Raw genomic sequence first — 17228 nt, 5'->3', positions numbered from 1 at the left:
CCCTCTTGTGGCGTTGGATTCGGGCAGGTGAGGTAATTGGGGTTAAAAATGGAGGTGGATGAGGCATTTGGGTAAAGGGCACTCCCTGGTGAAACATCAAGGCGTAATGCCTGGTGTGGATCCGGGGGGTGTCCACGTGCGACCGGCTTGCGCATCATGGTGAACGCCTGTACGGTGGGGCCAGGATGCGGAGGTTGGAACCACAAACCTGACTCCGATTGCAAGGAGGGAGAAGTTTTCCCACATCCTTGTCTGGGGAGTTGCAGTACGATGTGACTGACTTGCCTCCTGGTTTGGAGGGTCTAGACCCTCATACATAGGTTGAGCCTCACCTGCCCGAAGGATTTGAGATTATTGATTGGCGAATTGGAATTTGATTGATTATGTGTTATATTTTAATAAATATAACATTTCAACCATACATGTGTCACGAGTCTTCCTTGGTGTGTTGGCAAGCTGTCATTCTCTGTGTACTTATGCCTTGTCTCATTTTACTCATCATTCATCTGTCATTTCACTCTTCTGCACAAAATGTATTGTTCACCTTTCTGAAGCTGCTCATCATGAAAAGGCTTCCCTGCACTCCTCTTCCCCCTACAATAAACCTCATCTATCTGCATCAAAACGATCTGTTGTGGTCCTCTTATGTTTTACTCCTTTGGGGCAATCAGGTTTAGATTCCGGTTGGGTGAGGATTGTTCAAGATAGAAGTGATTTTAGGAAAGATACAGTTTTGGGAGTTCAACACTAAAAAAGTAAAGTCTTAGTGATTGGTCACTGTTTGAATAAGGTCTCAAAGTTCAATTCCAGCATCCTTTTCAAAAGGATTAAAAATCTGGGTTGAACTCTCCTTCCTCAGTTATTATGACCTGAGCTGCGCTTAGCCCAATTATTTCCCTTCAATGTCAAGGTACCTGTCAGGATTGTTGCTGAAATTGGATTGAGCTATCATGATTTCTAGAAAGAGATTCCCTCTAATATTCTGTAATCTGGTCCTCAATGGATGAATGTGCTTTGACATTCTGTTCTAGAATACAATCCAATTTCGTCTGGAACATTCTGCACCTAGGGATCGTACACAAACAATAAAAGATTAATCAAATGGAACAATGTGTCCCAAGGCTGACTTGTGGTTGCCAACATATTTGTGGGGTATACGCCTTGTGCTGCCCTCTGGGGGGCAGTTTTAGAAAACAGCAGACCCGAAGACAGGTGTGGGTTGAAACAGGATGCAACCTTATTAAATACCACAACTAATTTGTGCCGGCATGGCACTGGAGATAGGGTCGAAGTCTCCTTCAACCACCTGTCTGTTGATTGACAACTGCCTCAGAATGACTATTGAGGGAACCTGGGCAGTTGGCAAGAGTAAAATGGATCCAGTCTGGTGCTTTCCAGTCATCTGGAGCCACGCTAGCAACTGAGGTTAGTTGGCTTCGGATCGGATCACCAAGAGAAGCCCATACTATGAACTGCCCTCCAAGGTGATGTTAATTCTCCTGTCCAATGCCATTTCCATGCCTTCCAAAAGTTGTGAAAAATTATAGGTAATGTGTAATAGTTCTAGCTGTTCACTGAGGGAAAGGAGGAACAGCCCTCCCCATGGGAGAGGAAAAAATCCTTTCTGACCCTGTTAACTGGAGACCCTAGAAAGCCTCAGCAGGAGCTGGACCACAAGGGTGGGTGGATTGGACGAATTTCACAAAGGAGGGGATCCAAGGAGGGGATCTGGGGAGGTGCTGTACCAGCACTTCTGCAGGTCAAGGCACCACCAGCCATGGATTCTTCCCCTCCCTTGCCAGGGCCAGCCCCACAACCCCACAACCAGGTCTCTGCACACAATGGCAGCCAGAACTTTGTATCAAGAAAGATGTGTTTCCTAGGTCACCTCAAATAAGACTCATGGAACTCACAAAGAATTTGATGGTGATCTGCAAAGAAGACAAATATGTAGATGTTTGAACTTCCAGGAGTCCTTCAGCTAATGCTGTTTGGGTCAATTTCAGAAAGTAGAAATGTTCTGTCTGTGTGCAGGAATACACATTCACATGTGCATGGCTGAGGGTCAGCACTCACATGCGAATGGACTCCACAAGAAGGTTTCATACAGGGCAACACAAACCCTTCATCCAGCCGGGGTGGCACAATGCCCCTCTCGCTGCAGCCCCTCTCCTTCCTCCTCACCTGCCACCTGGAAGTCAGATCTGCCATGCTTAGTGACTCTGTCTGAGTATTGCTGTTTTTGTTAGGTACACATATGTACTATGGTGTGTGACTGTTTCATTTTTAAAAAAACCTCTATCCAATAAACAAGGCATAACGCATAATGTGGTTTGCTTTCTTTTTTTGTGCAAACAGTTTGAATGTCTTACATGTATGTTCTTCATGATGATTTCTCAGTAATGGGGGGTCCCATGGTATTCAGACCTTTCCCCTCCTATCGGAGTTTTTTGAGGATGGGCTTTTAAGTGCAAGAAGAGAGGATGGTTTGTTACCAATGGACCCTGGACTTCCTCATGAGCAAAGCTCACAATGCATCTGCTGCTGCAGCCCTTCTCCTTCCCCTCCTCTCTGCTTGTCATTTCACTGTCAGAAGACTATCCTGGGTGAGTCTGTCTGAGTGTTGTTGTCTTTGTTGCATATGTGCATGCACAAAGTCACGTGGGTGGGAACTTTGATTTTTTTAAAAAAAAAACTCTTTCCAATGAACACGGGGTCTTTACCTTTCCCTTCATAAAAGTGGGGGTTCTTTTAGGTTGGGCTTGATACACAGACAAGAGACGACCATCCGGGAAGGAAGCATTGGCTGAGTGTTTCTTGGGCCCTGGCCCTCACAAGCTTACGTGGTGCCCCAGGGCATTATCTTGTCTCAAATGCTATTTCACGTCTACAGGAAGCTGAGAATGATCACAAGGAGATCTGGAGGGAGATAGGAGGAATGGGCCATAGCTCAGTGGTAGAGCATCTGTTCTGCATGCAGAAGACGTCACGTTCAACCCCTGGTAGCTCCAGATTGGGCTGTGAGAGATCCCAGCCTGAAACCCTGCAGAGCCGCTGCTGCTCAGTGTAGATGCACCAATGGGTCTGGCTCAGTGGAAGACATCTTTCTGTCTTCCTAAGTCTCGCTGCTGTGAGACAATCACATAAGGCTTAAAAAAAAGCCAGTGCCAAGAGAAACACCCCTAACAATTCCTATTTTTAAAAAATGGCAAAGCCCTCACTGTCCAAGGGAGTTTGGCCAAGACTCTGAAGTGTACAACAAAGTGTACAAACAATAGCCCAGATAGGATTGTCCCTGCTGGCCCAAAGAGGTTCTCACCTGCTCCTCCTGATGGAAGAGACATCTGCAGTCTTCCTCCTCTAATGATGAGAGGCAAGTTCACCCTGGTTGAAGGGATGGGAGTGGTATTCACTTCCTAGTTTTGTATGGGACCACAGGGTTTAACTTTGAGCGTTAGACTATTCGGAGGACACAACTCTTTCCCAATTCGTTTTCATTCCATACACTTAAATTTCACAGTGTGTTCTCTGTTTCCTTCCAAGAGGATACTTCCAGGCAAAGGGCATGTGAGAGAACAATCGGCGACATTTCTAATTTGTTATAACAAAAGTTAAATTACCTAGGATTATAGCTCCTGTACCTATTTGCCTGAACTTTGATAAGTTTCTTACCCACAATCTGCAATCTACTTGTGAGGAAGGGGTCTACTCAGGAGCAAGCATCCCTGATACTACTTCACTGCTAGCAGCTGTGGTTAGGGTGTGGCTTAGAAGACCATAGTATATAAGGCCATTTTCAGGAGCTTTCTGGTTGCTGGAAGCAGCTCAGGTTTCTGACTCCTTATGCCTGACTCTAGAAATGTCTCGTGGTTATGTTGTGCTTTGTGGAATACCCCATGATAGTGACCTTGACTTGTTTGTTTGTGGGTGGGATCCTCAGTGCCAAGCCTTGGATTACGGAGAACAGGTTAGATTCAGTAAAATAGATTAGATTAGGCTGTTTGGTAGATCGGTAGCTAGCTTAGGTTGGTAGAGAGGTAGGAAGATAGGACAGAATATCATAAGAAGCTTTTGAATGACTAAGAAGAAGTGTTAGATAAGACTGGTTGGCTGGTTAGTTTGTAGCTAGGTTAGGTTGTCTGGTAGGTACATAGGCAGAAGATCTGTGGGTAGGGTAGATTTATGAATAGATAAACTGACTTCTTCAGGGAGAACTGGGCATTTCCAGTGCACCTAGAAAAATAGCACCCTCCCACATGGCCCCACTTCTCAGGCAGACTGCCCAAAAACAAGCTAGATGAGGGAAAGCCATTTCTCCTTTTTATTTCTCTCCCTCAAATATTTAAGTCTATCCTTGTGTGAAAAGCACCTAGGTTTCCGAAATCTGGCAAACTTCATCTGCTCTGAAGAGACAACCATGCCTGCACTTTTCATCCACTCCTGGAAGAACTGCTAGAAACTTTTTCTATTTATTTTTTAAAAATAAATAAATGAATAAATATTTCTTCCATGAATACCCTTAATCTAGTTTAAATCTGTCATGATTAATCCACTCTCGTCAGATGCCTGAAATGTTACGTATGTATTCATTTATAATGATTTATTAGACTTATATCCCATCCTTCCTCCAAGCAGGAGCCAAAAGTGGCAAACAGAAGGTCTACAAACAGTGTAGAATATCATAAGAAAGAAGTAAAAATATGTGAAAAGAAAACATCTTTAAACTTGTCATCCTTAATCCACTCTGGTCATACGCCTGCAAATTTTATCCGCTTATGGGAAAAAGAACAAAAGCTGTAGCCATTCTTTGTTTCCTATTATAGAGCTTGAGATTTAACTGATCAGATGAGGACCCAAATGACCAATGGGATTGGAATGAGGCAGAATGGATTTGAAAGAGAGACTAAAGAAGGAAGTGTGTCTCAACAGGACACACATACACGTACAGCAATGAAAGACTCACACATCATGATAACAAACAAATTGCGATCAGAAAAAATAATAATGAATTGCTGCAACACTGATATGATACCAAAATGCAGAGAATGTCCCCTTGTCATCCCTTCATAGATCTCTGAATATTCTTTAGGCCTGCAAAAGTGATGATGCTTCCGGTTTGCAGAGAAGCACTTAAATGTTTACACATCTTTGCCTTGTGTCATTTTAATTCACCTGTCATTTCACTCTCCAGCACAGGACGTCTAGTTGACTTTTTGAAGCTGGTCTCCTCAGAAATGTGTTCATGCATTACTTTCCTCACTACAATAAATCGTATCTATCAGCATGACTATTATCTGCTGTGGTTCTATTCAGCTTTAATTTATCTTAGTCATTTGGGGCAATCAGGCTGAGACTCAGGTTGGCAGGGGAGTTGCTTATGGCAGATGGAATTTTTGGATGACCCAGATGGAAGAATTCTCCATTTATGCTTTCTTCCTTCTTATGCGGCTCTTACATTCTACACTCAAGATTAAAATTCCAAATCAATGTTCATAATTATTTAATCAGGCTTTCAATTTCAAGGTACTCCTCAGGGTTGTTGTCGAAACTGGATTGAGGCATAACCATTTCTAGAAAGAAATCCATCTTTCACAGGCATACGGTAAGTTCCATAGTACAATGGCTTTGTAAATAAGCATTTTGGTCTCCCTGCAAATATCCTGATCCTCAAACACTCTACGCTTCATTCAGGAGAATGCGGCACTCGCAGAGCTCAGACGATGTTGAATTTCAGCATCAATGTCAGCTTTTACAGAGAGATGGCTGCCAAGATAGGGGAAGTGATCAACTTTCTCCAGCATCACAGCATTAAGCTGGATTGATGATGCTACAGAAGAACTAGCTCGCACCTGTTGATGAAGTACTTTGTGTTTTTTTCACTATTCAGTGATTGCCCAAGCTTTCCATATGCTTCTGCAAAGACATTTAGGAGAGTTTGGAGATCTTTCTCTGAATGTGCGGAAACTACATTATCATCGGCATATTGAAGTTCTATGACAAAATTTGACATTACCTTACTTTTTGCTTTCAGCCTAATGAGATTAAAAACCTGTTCAATATATGATTTCCACACCAGTAGGACGTTTCCCCTTAATAAGGTGTAGAATCATAGCAATGAAGATAGCAAATAAGGTAGGAGCAATGACACATCCCTGTCTTACGCCTGATCTGACTCTGAATGCATCACTCTGAAAGCCATTGATATCCAGAATTGTTGCTGTCATTGTCATGAAGGAGTCGCAAGATTCTGGTTGGGTGAGGATTGCTCAAGGTAGAAGGGATTTTAGGAATACAGTGTTGAGAGTAAAAGATAAAGTCAGAGATTGGTCCCTGTTTGAGTAAGGTTCCAAAGTTCAATTCGAACATCCTTTTCAAAAGGGTTAAAAATCTGGGTTGAAGTCTTCTTCCTCAGATATTATGACCTAAGCTGAGTTTAGTCCAATTATTTCCCCTCAATGTCAAGATATCTCCCGGGATTGTTGCTGAGATTGGATTGAGCCATCACGATTTGTAGGAAGAGATTCCCTCTCGTATTCTGTAAACTAGTCCGCAATGGATAAATGTGCTTTCACATTCTGTTCTAGTATACAATCCAATTTCATATGGAACATTCTGCAACATGGGACCCCACACAAAGAATAAAAGATTCATCAAATGGAACAATGTGTCCCAAGGCTGACTTGTGGTTGCCAAAGTGTTTGTGGGGTATACACCTTGTGCTGCCTTCTGTGAGCAGTATTTGGAAATAGCAAACCCAAAGACAGGTGTGGGTTGAAAAAGGACACAACCTTATTAAATACCACAACTAATTGGGGTTGACAGAGCACTGCCTGTTGTTTGACAACTGCCACAGAATAATTATTGAGGAAACCTGGGGAGTTGGCAAGAGTAAAATGGATCCAGTCTGGTGCTTTCCAGGCATCTCAAGCCCCACTAGCAACTGGAGTCAGTTGGCTTCAGAGCGGGTCTCCAAGAGAAGCCCATACTATGAACTAATACACCACTCTGCATTGCATTATGTTTATTGGATTGTATAATAGAACAGAATGCCAAAGCACATTCATCCATTGAGGTCTATCTTACAGAATATTAGAGGGAACCTCTTTCTAGAAATTGTGATGGCTCAATCCAATTTCAGCAACAATCCTGAGAGATACCTTGACATTGAGGAGAAATAATTGGACTAAGCTCAGCTCAGGTCGTAATATCTGAGGAAGGAGACTTCAACCCAGATTATTAATCCTTTTGAAAAGTATGCAGGAATCGAACTTTGAGACCTTACTCAAACAGTGACCAATCACTAAGATTGAACACCTTGTACTGTTGAATTCCCAAAACTGTATCTTTCCTAAAATCACTTCTACCTTGAGCAGTCCTCACCCAACCGGAATCTAAACCTGATTGCCCCAAAGGAGTAAAACATAAGAGGACCACAACAGATCGTTTTGATGCAGATAGATAAGCTTTATTGTAGGGGACAGAGGAGTGCAGAAAAGCATTTCCATGATGAGCAGCTTCAGAAAGGTGAAGAATGCATTTTGTACAGAAGAGTAAAATGACAGATGAATGAGTAACATGAGACACGAAATAGGTACACAGAGAATAACAGAGCAAACTGGAAGCATTATAAATCTTGCAGCCCTGAGGAATATTCAGAAATCCATGAAAGAATGAGTAGTGAATTTGGGATCCCTTGAATTTTGGTCAGAATGCCTTCAGGTTGCCTTGAAAGAAAGGAAGCAAAAATCTCCATATCTAAGAGAGTTGGAGGGAAACCTGAGAGGTGCTTTGAGCAGGCAGGTGTAGGTATGAGTGTCAGAGGTGACGATCCAGTCTGCTCTTGTTTCTCTGGATGGAGAGGCTCAACATTTCTGGCACCTAAACCCATACAATCATCAGCTGTGAATCCATTTTGTGCAATTCGGGTACTATTCTGTTTCATTCCTGTGATGATCTTGTTTCCATTCAATGAAGGGGTGAGCTCATCCTGCACACAGCAAAGCACCCGTCTCCAGAGGAGATGTGAGCTTGTTTTGGGATTGTAAAGAAATGAGTTTGGTTGCATCAGCGGTGGCAAATGAATTTCTGATAAAGGCAGAGGAAAGCTAGGGCCTGAGAACCTACCATATCTCTGGTTTGGCTTGTTGCTCAGGAGTTATAGTGATCTGCCAACTTCCAAAACTGATACAGGGACTCCAACAGACAGGGGAGGATGCTGGCGTAGTGGGTAGCCAGTAGCAACATGCATAGTAATTCCAACAGGATAGGGCTCTGGCCATGGCAATGATGGGAGCACAGACAGGGGAGGATGGGGTGGTGGCCAGGCGAAATGAGGAACATGAAAACGAAGGGGCTTTGGCCATTGCCGGGGCATTTCTATCACTCTGATGTTGATAGATGACTTTCCAGTCTAGAAAGAATCTGGGGGGGAAAGGAGTGGAATCATTTAATCTTGTGAATGTTGACGTGCACTTTAATACTTGTTTGATTATATATTGTTTATTCAATGTATATCCTGACCTTCCTCCCAGAAGGAGATCAAGGTGGCAAACAAACCACGAAAAGCACCATAAAACAACTTAAAAATACATTGAAACAGCTTTAAAAACTAATCAAACCCAATCTTATTTTAAGAAGATACCCAGCTTTAAAAACATTTTGGAAAGCAATTCCAACACAGACACAAACTACGAGGGTCTCTGTGTAAAAGGCTTGTTGAAAGAGGAAGGTGTTCAGTAGGTGCCTAAAATATAACAGAGACTGCGTCTGTCTAATATTTAAGGGAAGGGAATCCCAAAGGGTCATTGCCACAACACTAAACGTCCGCTCCCTATGTTATGCTGAACGGACAGCAGCAAAGGGCAAGGCAAGATTGTACCGGAGGAGGAAGCTCCTTGGCATTCACTGGATGGGGGTTTGGTGTGGTGGGGAGCAAGGAAGTATATTGGTAAAGCATTGGAGCCTCTCTTTTCCTTCCTGTGAAAGGGTGCTGTTCGAAGTATCACAGGATTGGAAGCTGGTGACATTTCAGTTTGAGACCCGCAGGGGTTCTCCTGGATGGAAAATGTAATACTTCTCAAGTCTGTACAACAGTATTCAATGGGGGTAAGTAGGGGTGGTGTAGGGGGAGGTTGCAGTTGGGAGAAGTCACCCCACAGATCACCTTTCATACACCCCAAATGTTGACTGGTGGAGTCTGCTCTCCAGCATGGATTTGTGAGAAGACATCCTCATCATGCTGGCAGAGATCGCTCCCCCAACTGACTTGTGTAAGGGAAAGCGGGTGGGTGGGGGTAGAAACACAGTACCTCCCATTTTAAATTTGGGGGCATCTGAGTCCAGCTAGAGATGCACTTTTAAAGGTTCAGTCCAACTTGGACATGTGAAAGCCTCGCTTGAATCACCCCTATTTCTCTCACAGTGTAGGAAGTGCACAGAACTGATGCCCACTCCTCATCATGAATTTCTTGCCCCTGGATTAGGTCGTATACTTAAAATAAAACAATTCCATCACACTGTTCCTGCAATAACCATATGCTTATATTTTCATTTTCATGTCCTATGGCAAGGGGAGGGGGTGCAGCACATACCTGCCTCACAACACACATGCTCCAATGGTGATTTCTACTGCCCCTCTTTCCATTCATCTTGGGCATGCCTACTAACTCGATTCTCTTCCTCTGATTTTCTTGCTTCCCTCCACCTACCCTTCGGCCAGTTCCCTCCCCTCCAGCGCCTGCTCTGTAAAACACAATTTCCCGGAAGCTGAATCAGAAATGACTTTTTGCAGAACCATTGGCTGTGTCTTCATCAGCTGTGGCTAATAATGTGAATCCCATCAGGTGTTCATTGTAGCTTCAAGAACACGTTGATCAAGGTTGCCAGGCTAACCATCCCTACATTAAATTGAATGGGGCTTACTCCAGGGTTGAATGGGTTTCGGATTGCATCTTGAGGCAGTGTACAAAGCCGCCTGCTTAATATTGGAAGGGGAGGGAGAGATCAAACAGCTCCATTGTGCCAGCAAACCCAAATCCCTAAAGGGCAGGAAGGCAAGGGTCTCAAAGCATGTCTTGCTTTTACAGAGAGATTAGGGCTGCCTCTCCATGATGGGCTCCTTTCAAAATGCCTCCTGTAATTTTGGTTGACTCTGTGATGGAAATATGTATATATGTGCAGAGATCCTCAGTGGTCTGAGCTGCGTGTGTGCCCGTTTGTGTAGTTACGTAAGGAGCAGACTTTTACCCTGCATTTAGACCACTCAGACTTAAGACTTAGCACAATAAGAAAAGCTGCTTTATTTATAGAAATACAGAGTAGATAGGAAAAGCATACGTAGTTCTAACTAACTAACTAACTAACTAAGTTGGAGGTGCAATGCCCAAACTTGGGTATTGCCCTCATGGCTCAGGAGAGAGAGCAAAGTCAAAGATGTCTCCTCTCTCCTCGGACAGTTGAAGAAGAAGACAAAGGAAGGAGGGGCAGGTCAGCTTCCCTGAGCATATCAGTTTACAATGGAAGGAAGTTCGGTAGAGAAGAGCACAGGTAAAGGTAGGCAAACCTAGTCAGCTGGAGGACCCTAACTCTCTCTTCCTTCTGGAATACAAACAAAAGAAACCAAACAGGAGATGCTCTTGCCCCTCATCCAGCAACTCCTTTTTTTGGAACAGCAGAAACAGCCTCCTAATACACTACTCTTTTACCATCAAAGATTTTCCTTTGCTTGTTGTTTGGAAGAAGCAAACTGGAGCCCTCTGTGTCTGCATAAAGGAAGTTTGCAGATATTCCTAGACTGACAGTGAAATCCTACCTTTGCCTACTCAGAAGCAAACCTCATTGAGTTGAATGGAGCTTGCTCTAGGTAGGGATGCCCATTGCTAATAATGAACTTGATGCCACAGGATCAGGTCACAAACTCAGGTAGAATCAAACGTATCACACTGTTCCAGTGATCATCATGGTCTTCCGTTTTCATGGTGAGTCACACCAAATATGTGAGTAGAATTGGAAAATACCCTAGTTTTCTCATTTTCCTCTTCCCAAATTTCGTTTCAAATACCAAAATCCCAAACAAATATGCTCCAAAGGCACAGAGAACCTTCACACCCTCTTCTCACAAAGCATTTATGTAAAGACAACTTACCAACAGCAGGAAAAGGTGAACCCCAAAATTCGTGGGATGCCAAAAGACACTGGTGGTAATAACTGAAATGGTGATAGCATTTATACTGTTCCCCGACTTGCATATATTGCGTCAGCACTGTTCTTAGAAAACATCCGGATCATTAAAAGATTAAGAGCACATCGTAAATCCAGCCCATGATAAGATTGGGACAGATAAAGCATTAACCTGTCTGCTGTAATTAACAACCTAAATGATAGCATTTTAATTGGAAAAAGTGACATTCTCTTCTTTGAAGATATGCCATTGTTGGTGTACCATTTCAAGATGCTGAATGGCACGCCGAATTTAGCTATATAGTTGCATAAAAATTAAATGTGCATCTAGAAAGACCTTAAAATGCCAACTCAGGATGTTGATATCAAGACGTTGCAAGGAGGCTGTTGCTATCCTTCACTGCACCATCACTGAACTTCCACCACGTCTGAATCTCTCAGTTAGCAGCAGTGGGTCCATGTAGGAAGCCAAGTGAGCAATGCCACGTCACTCTGTCCCACCAAGTGCTACTGGATTTAAGTCTTCCCCATCCAATGGAGACCTCCCACAAATCTTTGCAGAGATGGAAGTGTACTCCTGGAAATTTGGTAGTGCTGTGTCGTGCAGAGAGATGCAAAGAGCTGTCAGTTTTGTTTCCCTCCATTTCTCATTCTTCCAGTCTTAAATTCACTTCTCCAGGTTTCTACAGTAACAAAAATTCCCAAACATTTTCCTGTGAATTTCTCCAGTTGAGTCTAATGTACACAATTTTGCAAGAGATTCCCTTCACACAATGCATATTTGCATGTTATTTTCTTGCATGTATTCATTTTGATCACAGTTTCCCTTCACGTAATCAGTATTCGTAAAACACTGGTTGGTTAGACTGCATAGAAAAGAACACAGAGAAGTGGGGATGTTGAAATATGGCCGTGTTTCAGTTCTCATATCATTTTGGAAAATGTGAATTTGATAAATTCAGCATTAAAGGTGAATTGAATTGAGTTTCTCAGCCATCCCTAGTCCTGCTCACTTTAGTCTGGTCCTTTCCCTTTGTCTCTGCTCAAAACATTTTGGATCACAAGGACTCTAAAAACTAAGGAAGAGAAGGCTTCCAATTTCCCCCTTTTTCCCCCTTCCGCTAATTGGCAAGTTACAGGAACCCTGTCCCATCATGCATCTAGCATGACTTCTTCAATAATCTCCTGTATGTCCCCACCTTCCCTCCAATACCGGAGGGAACCGGTGAATACCAACCGGTGAAACTGATATATCCAAAATCCATGATTGTATGAGAAATGGACAAATAAAACCATCCTCATCCTCATCATCAACAACAAAACAACCTAGATCAGATTAAAACCCAAGGTACCAATGAAGATCTTGTTCTAACGGCATCTGGTAAAAATTTTGCAGATATTTCCGGCACCCTCTGGTCTTGGTCTGCACAAGTAAAACTACATCGAAGTTAGTTGAAGGCCCTGGGAAGGATAATGTTACGGCACGTGGAATTGGGAGCCTGAGTGCGTGAACTTGCCACCCACATGGCCCATGAAACACACCTCTTTGAGAGGAGGGGGATCTTTTGCTAGGGATAGAAACAAGCGCTTTGCCCTGAAATGTGACTAAATGGTACGTATATAACCAAACAATGCAGGTACAAACCAGACTAAAGCAAAGCTTTCTTTCATTGAGAAAAAGAGAAGGATAGCATTACAAAATTACTTGGGTGCGTGGCAGCATTAATCATATATATATATATATATATATATATATAAGCTTGAGTGAAGTTCTGTTTGTTGCTTTCAAAACTGTCTTATATATATATATATATATATATATATATATATATATATATTAATGTATATGTATATATGTTTATGTGTGTATATATATATATTATTTTATGTATTTTAATTGTATTTTATGTATTTTAATTTATTTTAATGTTTTTGTGATTTTACTGCTTACAATTTTATTATGTACATGTCTGATTTTATTTTTTTAAGCCGCCCTGAGTGCCGTATTATAGGGTAAAAGGGCAGGATAGAAATATTTTAAGATAATAAATAAATAAATAAAATAATATCCTAACCCATTCATAATTTTAAACTAAAGAGATCAAAGATCCCTATTGCTATAAAGAGTGACAGGTAGGAGAGAGAACCTATCCTATGCTCAGAATGGGGAGATGAATGCAGCTGGAGTGAGATGTAAGAGCTCTGAACCAAAAGCACAAAATAATCTCTTAGTCTCAAGGTTTGCACTGAGACCCAGACTCTCTCCCCAGTTCTCTCCCTGCTTTGTTTTAGAGTGTGGCTATATGTGTTGGAGCGCAGATCACCATTGCCCCCCTTCTCCTCTCCTTCTCAGCTTCTTTTCCTAGATTCAAGCCTTGGTTTTAAAAAGACTTTTTCTCTCCCCCCCTCCTGTCATGGAGGGGTCTGAGCATCTGGTGAGTTTGTGGTGCATGTGTGTGTGTGTGTGTGTATGTGTGTGTGATGTGATCTCGGCGGCGACTATTCGTAAGTAGTCGAGCCGCCTCATTTTGTATCAGTTGTAATTTCCGGACCGTTTTCAAGGGTAACCCCACGTAGAGCGCATTACAGTAGTCCAAACGAGAGGTGACCAGGGCGTGTACCACTAGTGGGAGCTGGTGAACAGGAAGGTAGGGTTGCAGCCTTCGTATGAGGTGTAGTTGGTACCAGGCTGCCCGGCTCACTGCCAAAATCTGAGCCTCCATGGACAGCCTGGAATCAAGCACAACCCCAAGGCTGCGGACCTGGTCCTTTAGGGGTAAACTCACCCCGTTGAACTTCAGGTCAATGTCGCCCAACCTTCTCTTGTCCCCCACAAGTAGTACCTCGGTCTTATCGGGGTTCAACTTCAGCTTGTTCCTTCCCATCCATCCACTCACGGATTCCAGGCACTTGGACAAGGTCTCCACAGCCAACTCTGGTGAAGATTTAAACGAGAGATAGAGCTGAGTGTCATCCGCATATTGATGACACTGCAGCCCAAATCTCCTGATGATTGCCCCCAGTGGCTTCATATAGATGTTAAATAGCATGGGAGAGAGGATAGAGCCCTGTGGCACACCACAATTGAGAGGCTAAGGGTCTGATACCTTTTCCCCCAACGCTACCTGTTGGTACCTATCGGAGAGAAAGGAATGGAACCACTGTAATACAGTGCCGCCAATTCCCAATCCCTCCAGGCGAAGCAGAAGGATACTGTGGTCGACAGTATCAAAAGCCGCTGAGAGATCGAGGAGGACAAGAAAGGTGGATTCTCCCGTATCTAATGCCCTCCTCAAATCATCTACCAGAGCGACCAAGGCTGTTTCAGTTCCGTGACCAGTCCTAAAACCCGATTGGTATGGATCCAAATAATCCGTTTCATCCAAGTGTGCTGACAACTGGTTGGCCACCACTCGCTCAATGACCTTGCCCAGAAATGGCAGATTCGAAATTGGGCGGAAGTTATCGAATACTTGGGGATCCAAGGAGGGCTTCTTTAAGATGGGCTTTACAATTGCCTCCTTGAAGGCTGATGGCATCACACCCTCTTTCAAGGATGCGTTTACCACCGCTTTGATCCCCTCGCCCAATTTCTCTCTGCAGCTCACAAGGAGCCACGAAGGGCAAGGATCAGTAAGACAAGTGGTTGGCTTCACAGATGAAAGCACCTTGTCCACTTCCTCAGAAGGGAGAAGCCGAAACCGATCCCAATTTACCGGCATGCAACTGGCCAACTCTGGTCCATCCACTGTTTCCACGGCGCACGGGATCGAGCTCCGTAAGTGTTCGATTTTATCGGCGAAGTGTTTTGCTAATAAGTCACAGGAGGCCTTTGACTGTTCCAAGGGTTCCTGAACAACTGGACCGAGCAGGCTTCGGACCACCTGGAACAGCCTCCTGGGACAGCACTCCGCAGACGCAATAGAGGCAGCAAAGAAAGCCTTCTTTCCTACCCTTATTGCCACTTGGTAGGCAGCTACTGCTACTCTAACCTGTGTCCGGACATCTCCGGAGCGGGATTTCCGCCACCGGTATTGGTTGGAATTTAGCACCAATTCCTCAAAATGCACACATCTTTATATGGAATTAGACATAACTGGAGCCAGGGCCGGCTCCAGGCATGCGGGGGCCCTTGGGCATCAGCTTGCCCTGGCCCCCGGTGGGTGGGTGTGTGCACGCACGCCCCCGTGCCCCCTACCTGTCTAGTCTTTCCCATTGCCCTTAATGAAGATGGCGGCCGTGGTTTCCCTAAGGGGAATGAAGCCTCCGCCGCCATCTTTATTGATGGCACACGTGTGTGCTATGCGTGCATATCTCTGCCATTAACTAAGATGGCGGCAGCGGCTTCAGTACCTTAGGGAAGCTGCGGCCACCATCTTTATTAAGGGCAATGCTAAAAAGCCGGATGACATGTAAGATGGGGCGTGGGGGGGCACAGATCGCAGAAGGGGAGCGGAGGCCCCCTCAAGGGCCGCTCAGGGGCTCCTGTAGCTCCGGGGCCCTCAGGCCAGTGCCCAACCTGGCCGCCCTTTAGAACTGGCCCTAGGAGGGGTGACCTATCCTAGACCCGGACTGGGCAGATGAATGCAGCTGGAGTGACGTGTAGGAGCTCTGAACCAAAAACAGGCAAGAATATCTTAGTCTCAAGGTTTGCACCGAAACCAAGACTCTCTCCCTGGTTCTCTCCCTGCAGTCCTGCCTTGAGAGTGTTGTTTTAGAGTGTGGCTATATGTGTTGGAGCGCAGATCACCATTGCCCCCCCTTCTCTCCTTCTCAGCTTCTTTTCCTAGATTCAAGCCTCGGTTTTAAAAATACTTTTTCTCTCTCCCCCTCCTGCCATGGAGGGGTCTGAGCATCTGGTGAGTTTGTGGTGTCTGTCTGTGTGTCTGTCTCTTGCTGACCCTGAAAAACTTAGGCTACTTTCTTTGGACAGTAGATATATTCTACTCTTCCAACACTACCAACTCTACATGGGCATACACCATTTTACAGTGGAATTCTTCTACAACGCCCTTTTAATATGGCTTACGTTAATCTGTTCAATCTTGCTCTAGGAAAAACTCTTCTACATTTAATTCATTCATTAATTTTGTAAATATGGTGCCAGTGAGTTCAGATGACTAAGCGGAAAAGTTTTATACTGTGGGCAGAAATTTCTTATAGCAGCCAAATTTCTTTATTGTTCAATGCCATAGAGGTGCTCTTTTATGAGAACTCTTGCTTTGTTAGCCCCTAAGATTGCTGCGGTGTTAAACCATAAGAGCAAAGCCTTAAGGAGACGCCAAGTATGTCTGCACTCTGCAGAGACATGGACCTGGACAGGGCTGAGTTGGCAAACACCACACCCTCCATGCGAAACTTTGCGGTCATCCAGCAGTTGTTATGGCTTTGAAGCAGGAAGGACAACATGAATGATGCTGAAAATTAATTAACGAGAATGCCGAGATTCCCAAAATGAAATAGAAGACAAAAGGTACTTATCTCTTAGTTCAAAATCAAAGGGAATGTTCTTGGAACCCAATCTATGGGACTCCCAGCGACCTGGGCTGTAATTGCAGAGATGCTAATTAGTATGATCTAAGCTGGATGCATGCAAAGTTTGCACTTTGGGAGGGTGGATCAAGCTGCCGAAGGTCAAAAGTAACAATAATAACAGTGGAGTAATCAGCTCACTTCTCAAATCTCTAAAGAAAGGGCAGAATACCATTGCATGGGCTACTGTTCCAACACTACCAACTCTACATGGGCATACACCATTTTACAGTGGAATTCTTCTACAATGCCCTTTTAATATGGCTGATGGTAATCTGTTCAATCTTGCTCTAGGAAAAGCTCTTCTACATTTAATTCATTCATTAATTTTGTAAATATGGTGCCAGTGAGTTCAGATGACTAAGTGGAAAACTTTTATACTATGGGCAGAAATTTCTTATAGCAGCCAAATTACTTGGTTGTTCAATGTCATAGAGGTGCTCTTTTATGAGAACTCTTGCTTTGTTAGCCCCTAAGATTGCTGCAGTGTTAAACCATAAGAGCAAAGCCTTAAGGAG

General features: G+C 43.8%; 1 long non-coding RNA gene across 1 annotated transcript; it reads right to left on the bottom strand.

Annotated features, from left to right (window-relative positions):
- Nucleotides 1–7440: 7440 nt before the first annotated feature.
- On the bottom strand, nucleotides 7441–11232 carry LOC133374790 (uncharacterized). The gene is made up of 2 exons (XR_009759975.1): nucleotides 11144–11232; nucleotides 7441–8421 (listed from the first exon to the last, which is right to left on the bottom strand). It is a non-coding gene; the product is annotated as an uncharacterized LOC133374790 (long non-coding RNA).
- Nucleotides 11233–17228: the final 5996 nt, after the last annotated feature.

The sequence above is a fragment of the Rhineura floridana genome, chromosome 22, assembly GCF_030035675.1.
Source record: "Rhineura floridana isolate rRhiFlo1 chromosome 22, rRhiFlo1.hap2, whole genome shotgun sequence".
In the NCBI taxonomy this organism is placed as follows: Eukaryota; Metazoa; Chordata; class Lepidosauria; order Squamata; family Rhineuridae; genus Rhineura; species Rhineura floridana.
Note: the sequence above shows the minus strand (reverse complement) of the source record. Positions and strands in the feature narration are given on the sequence as shown.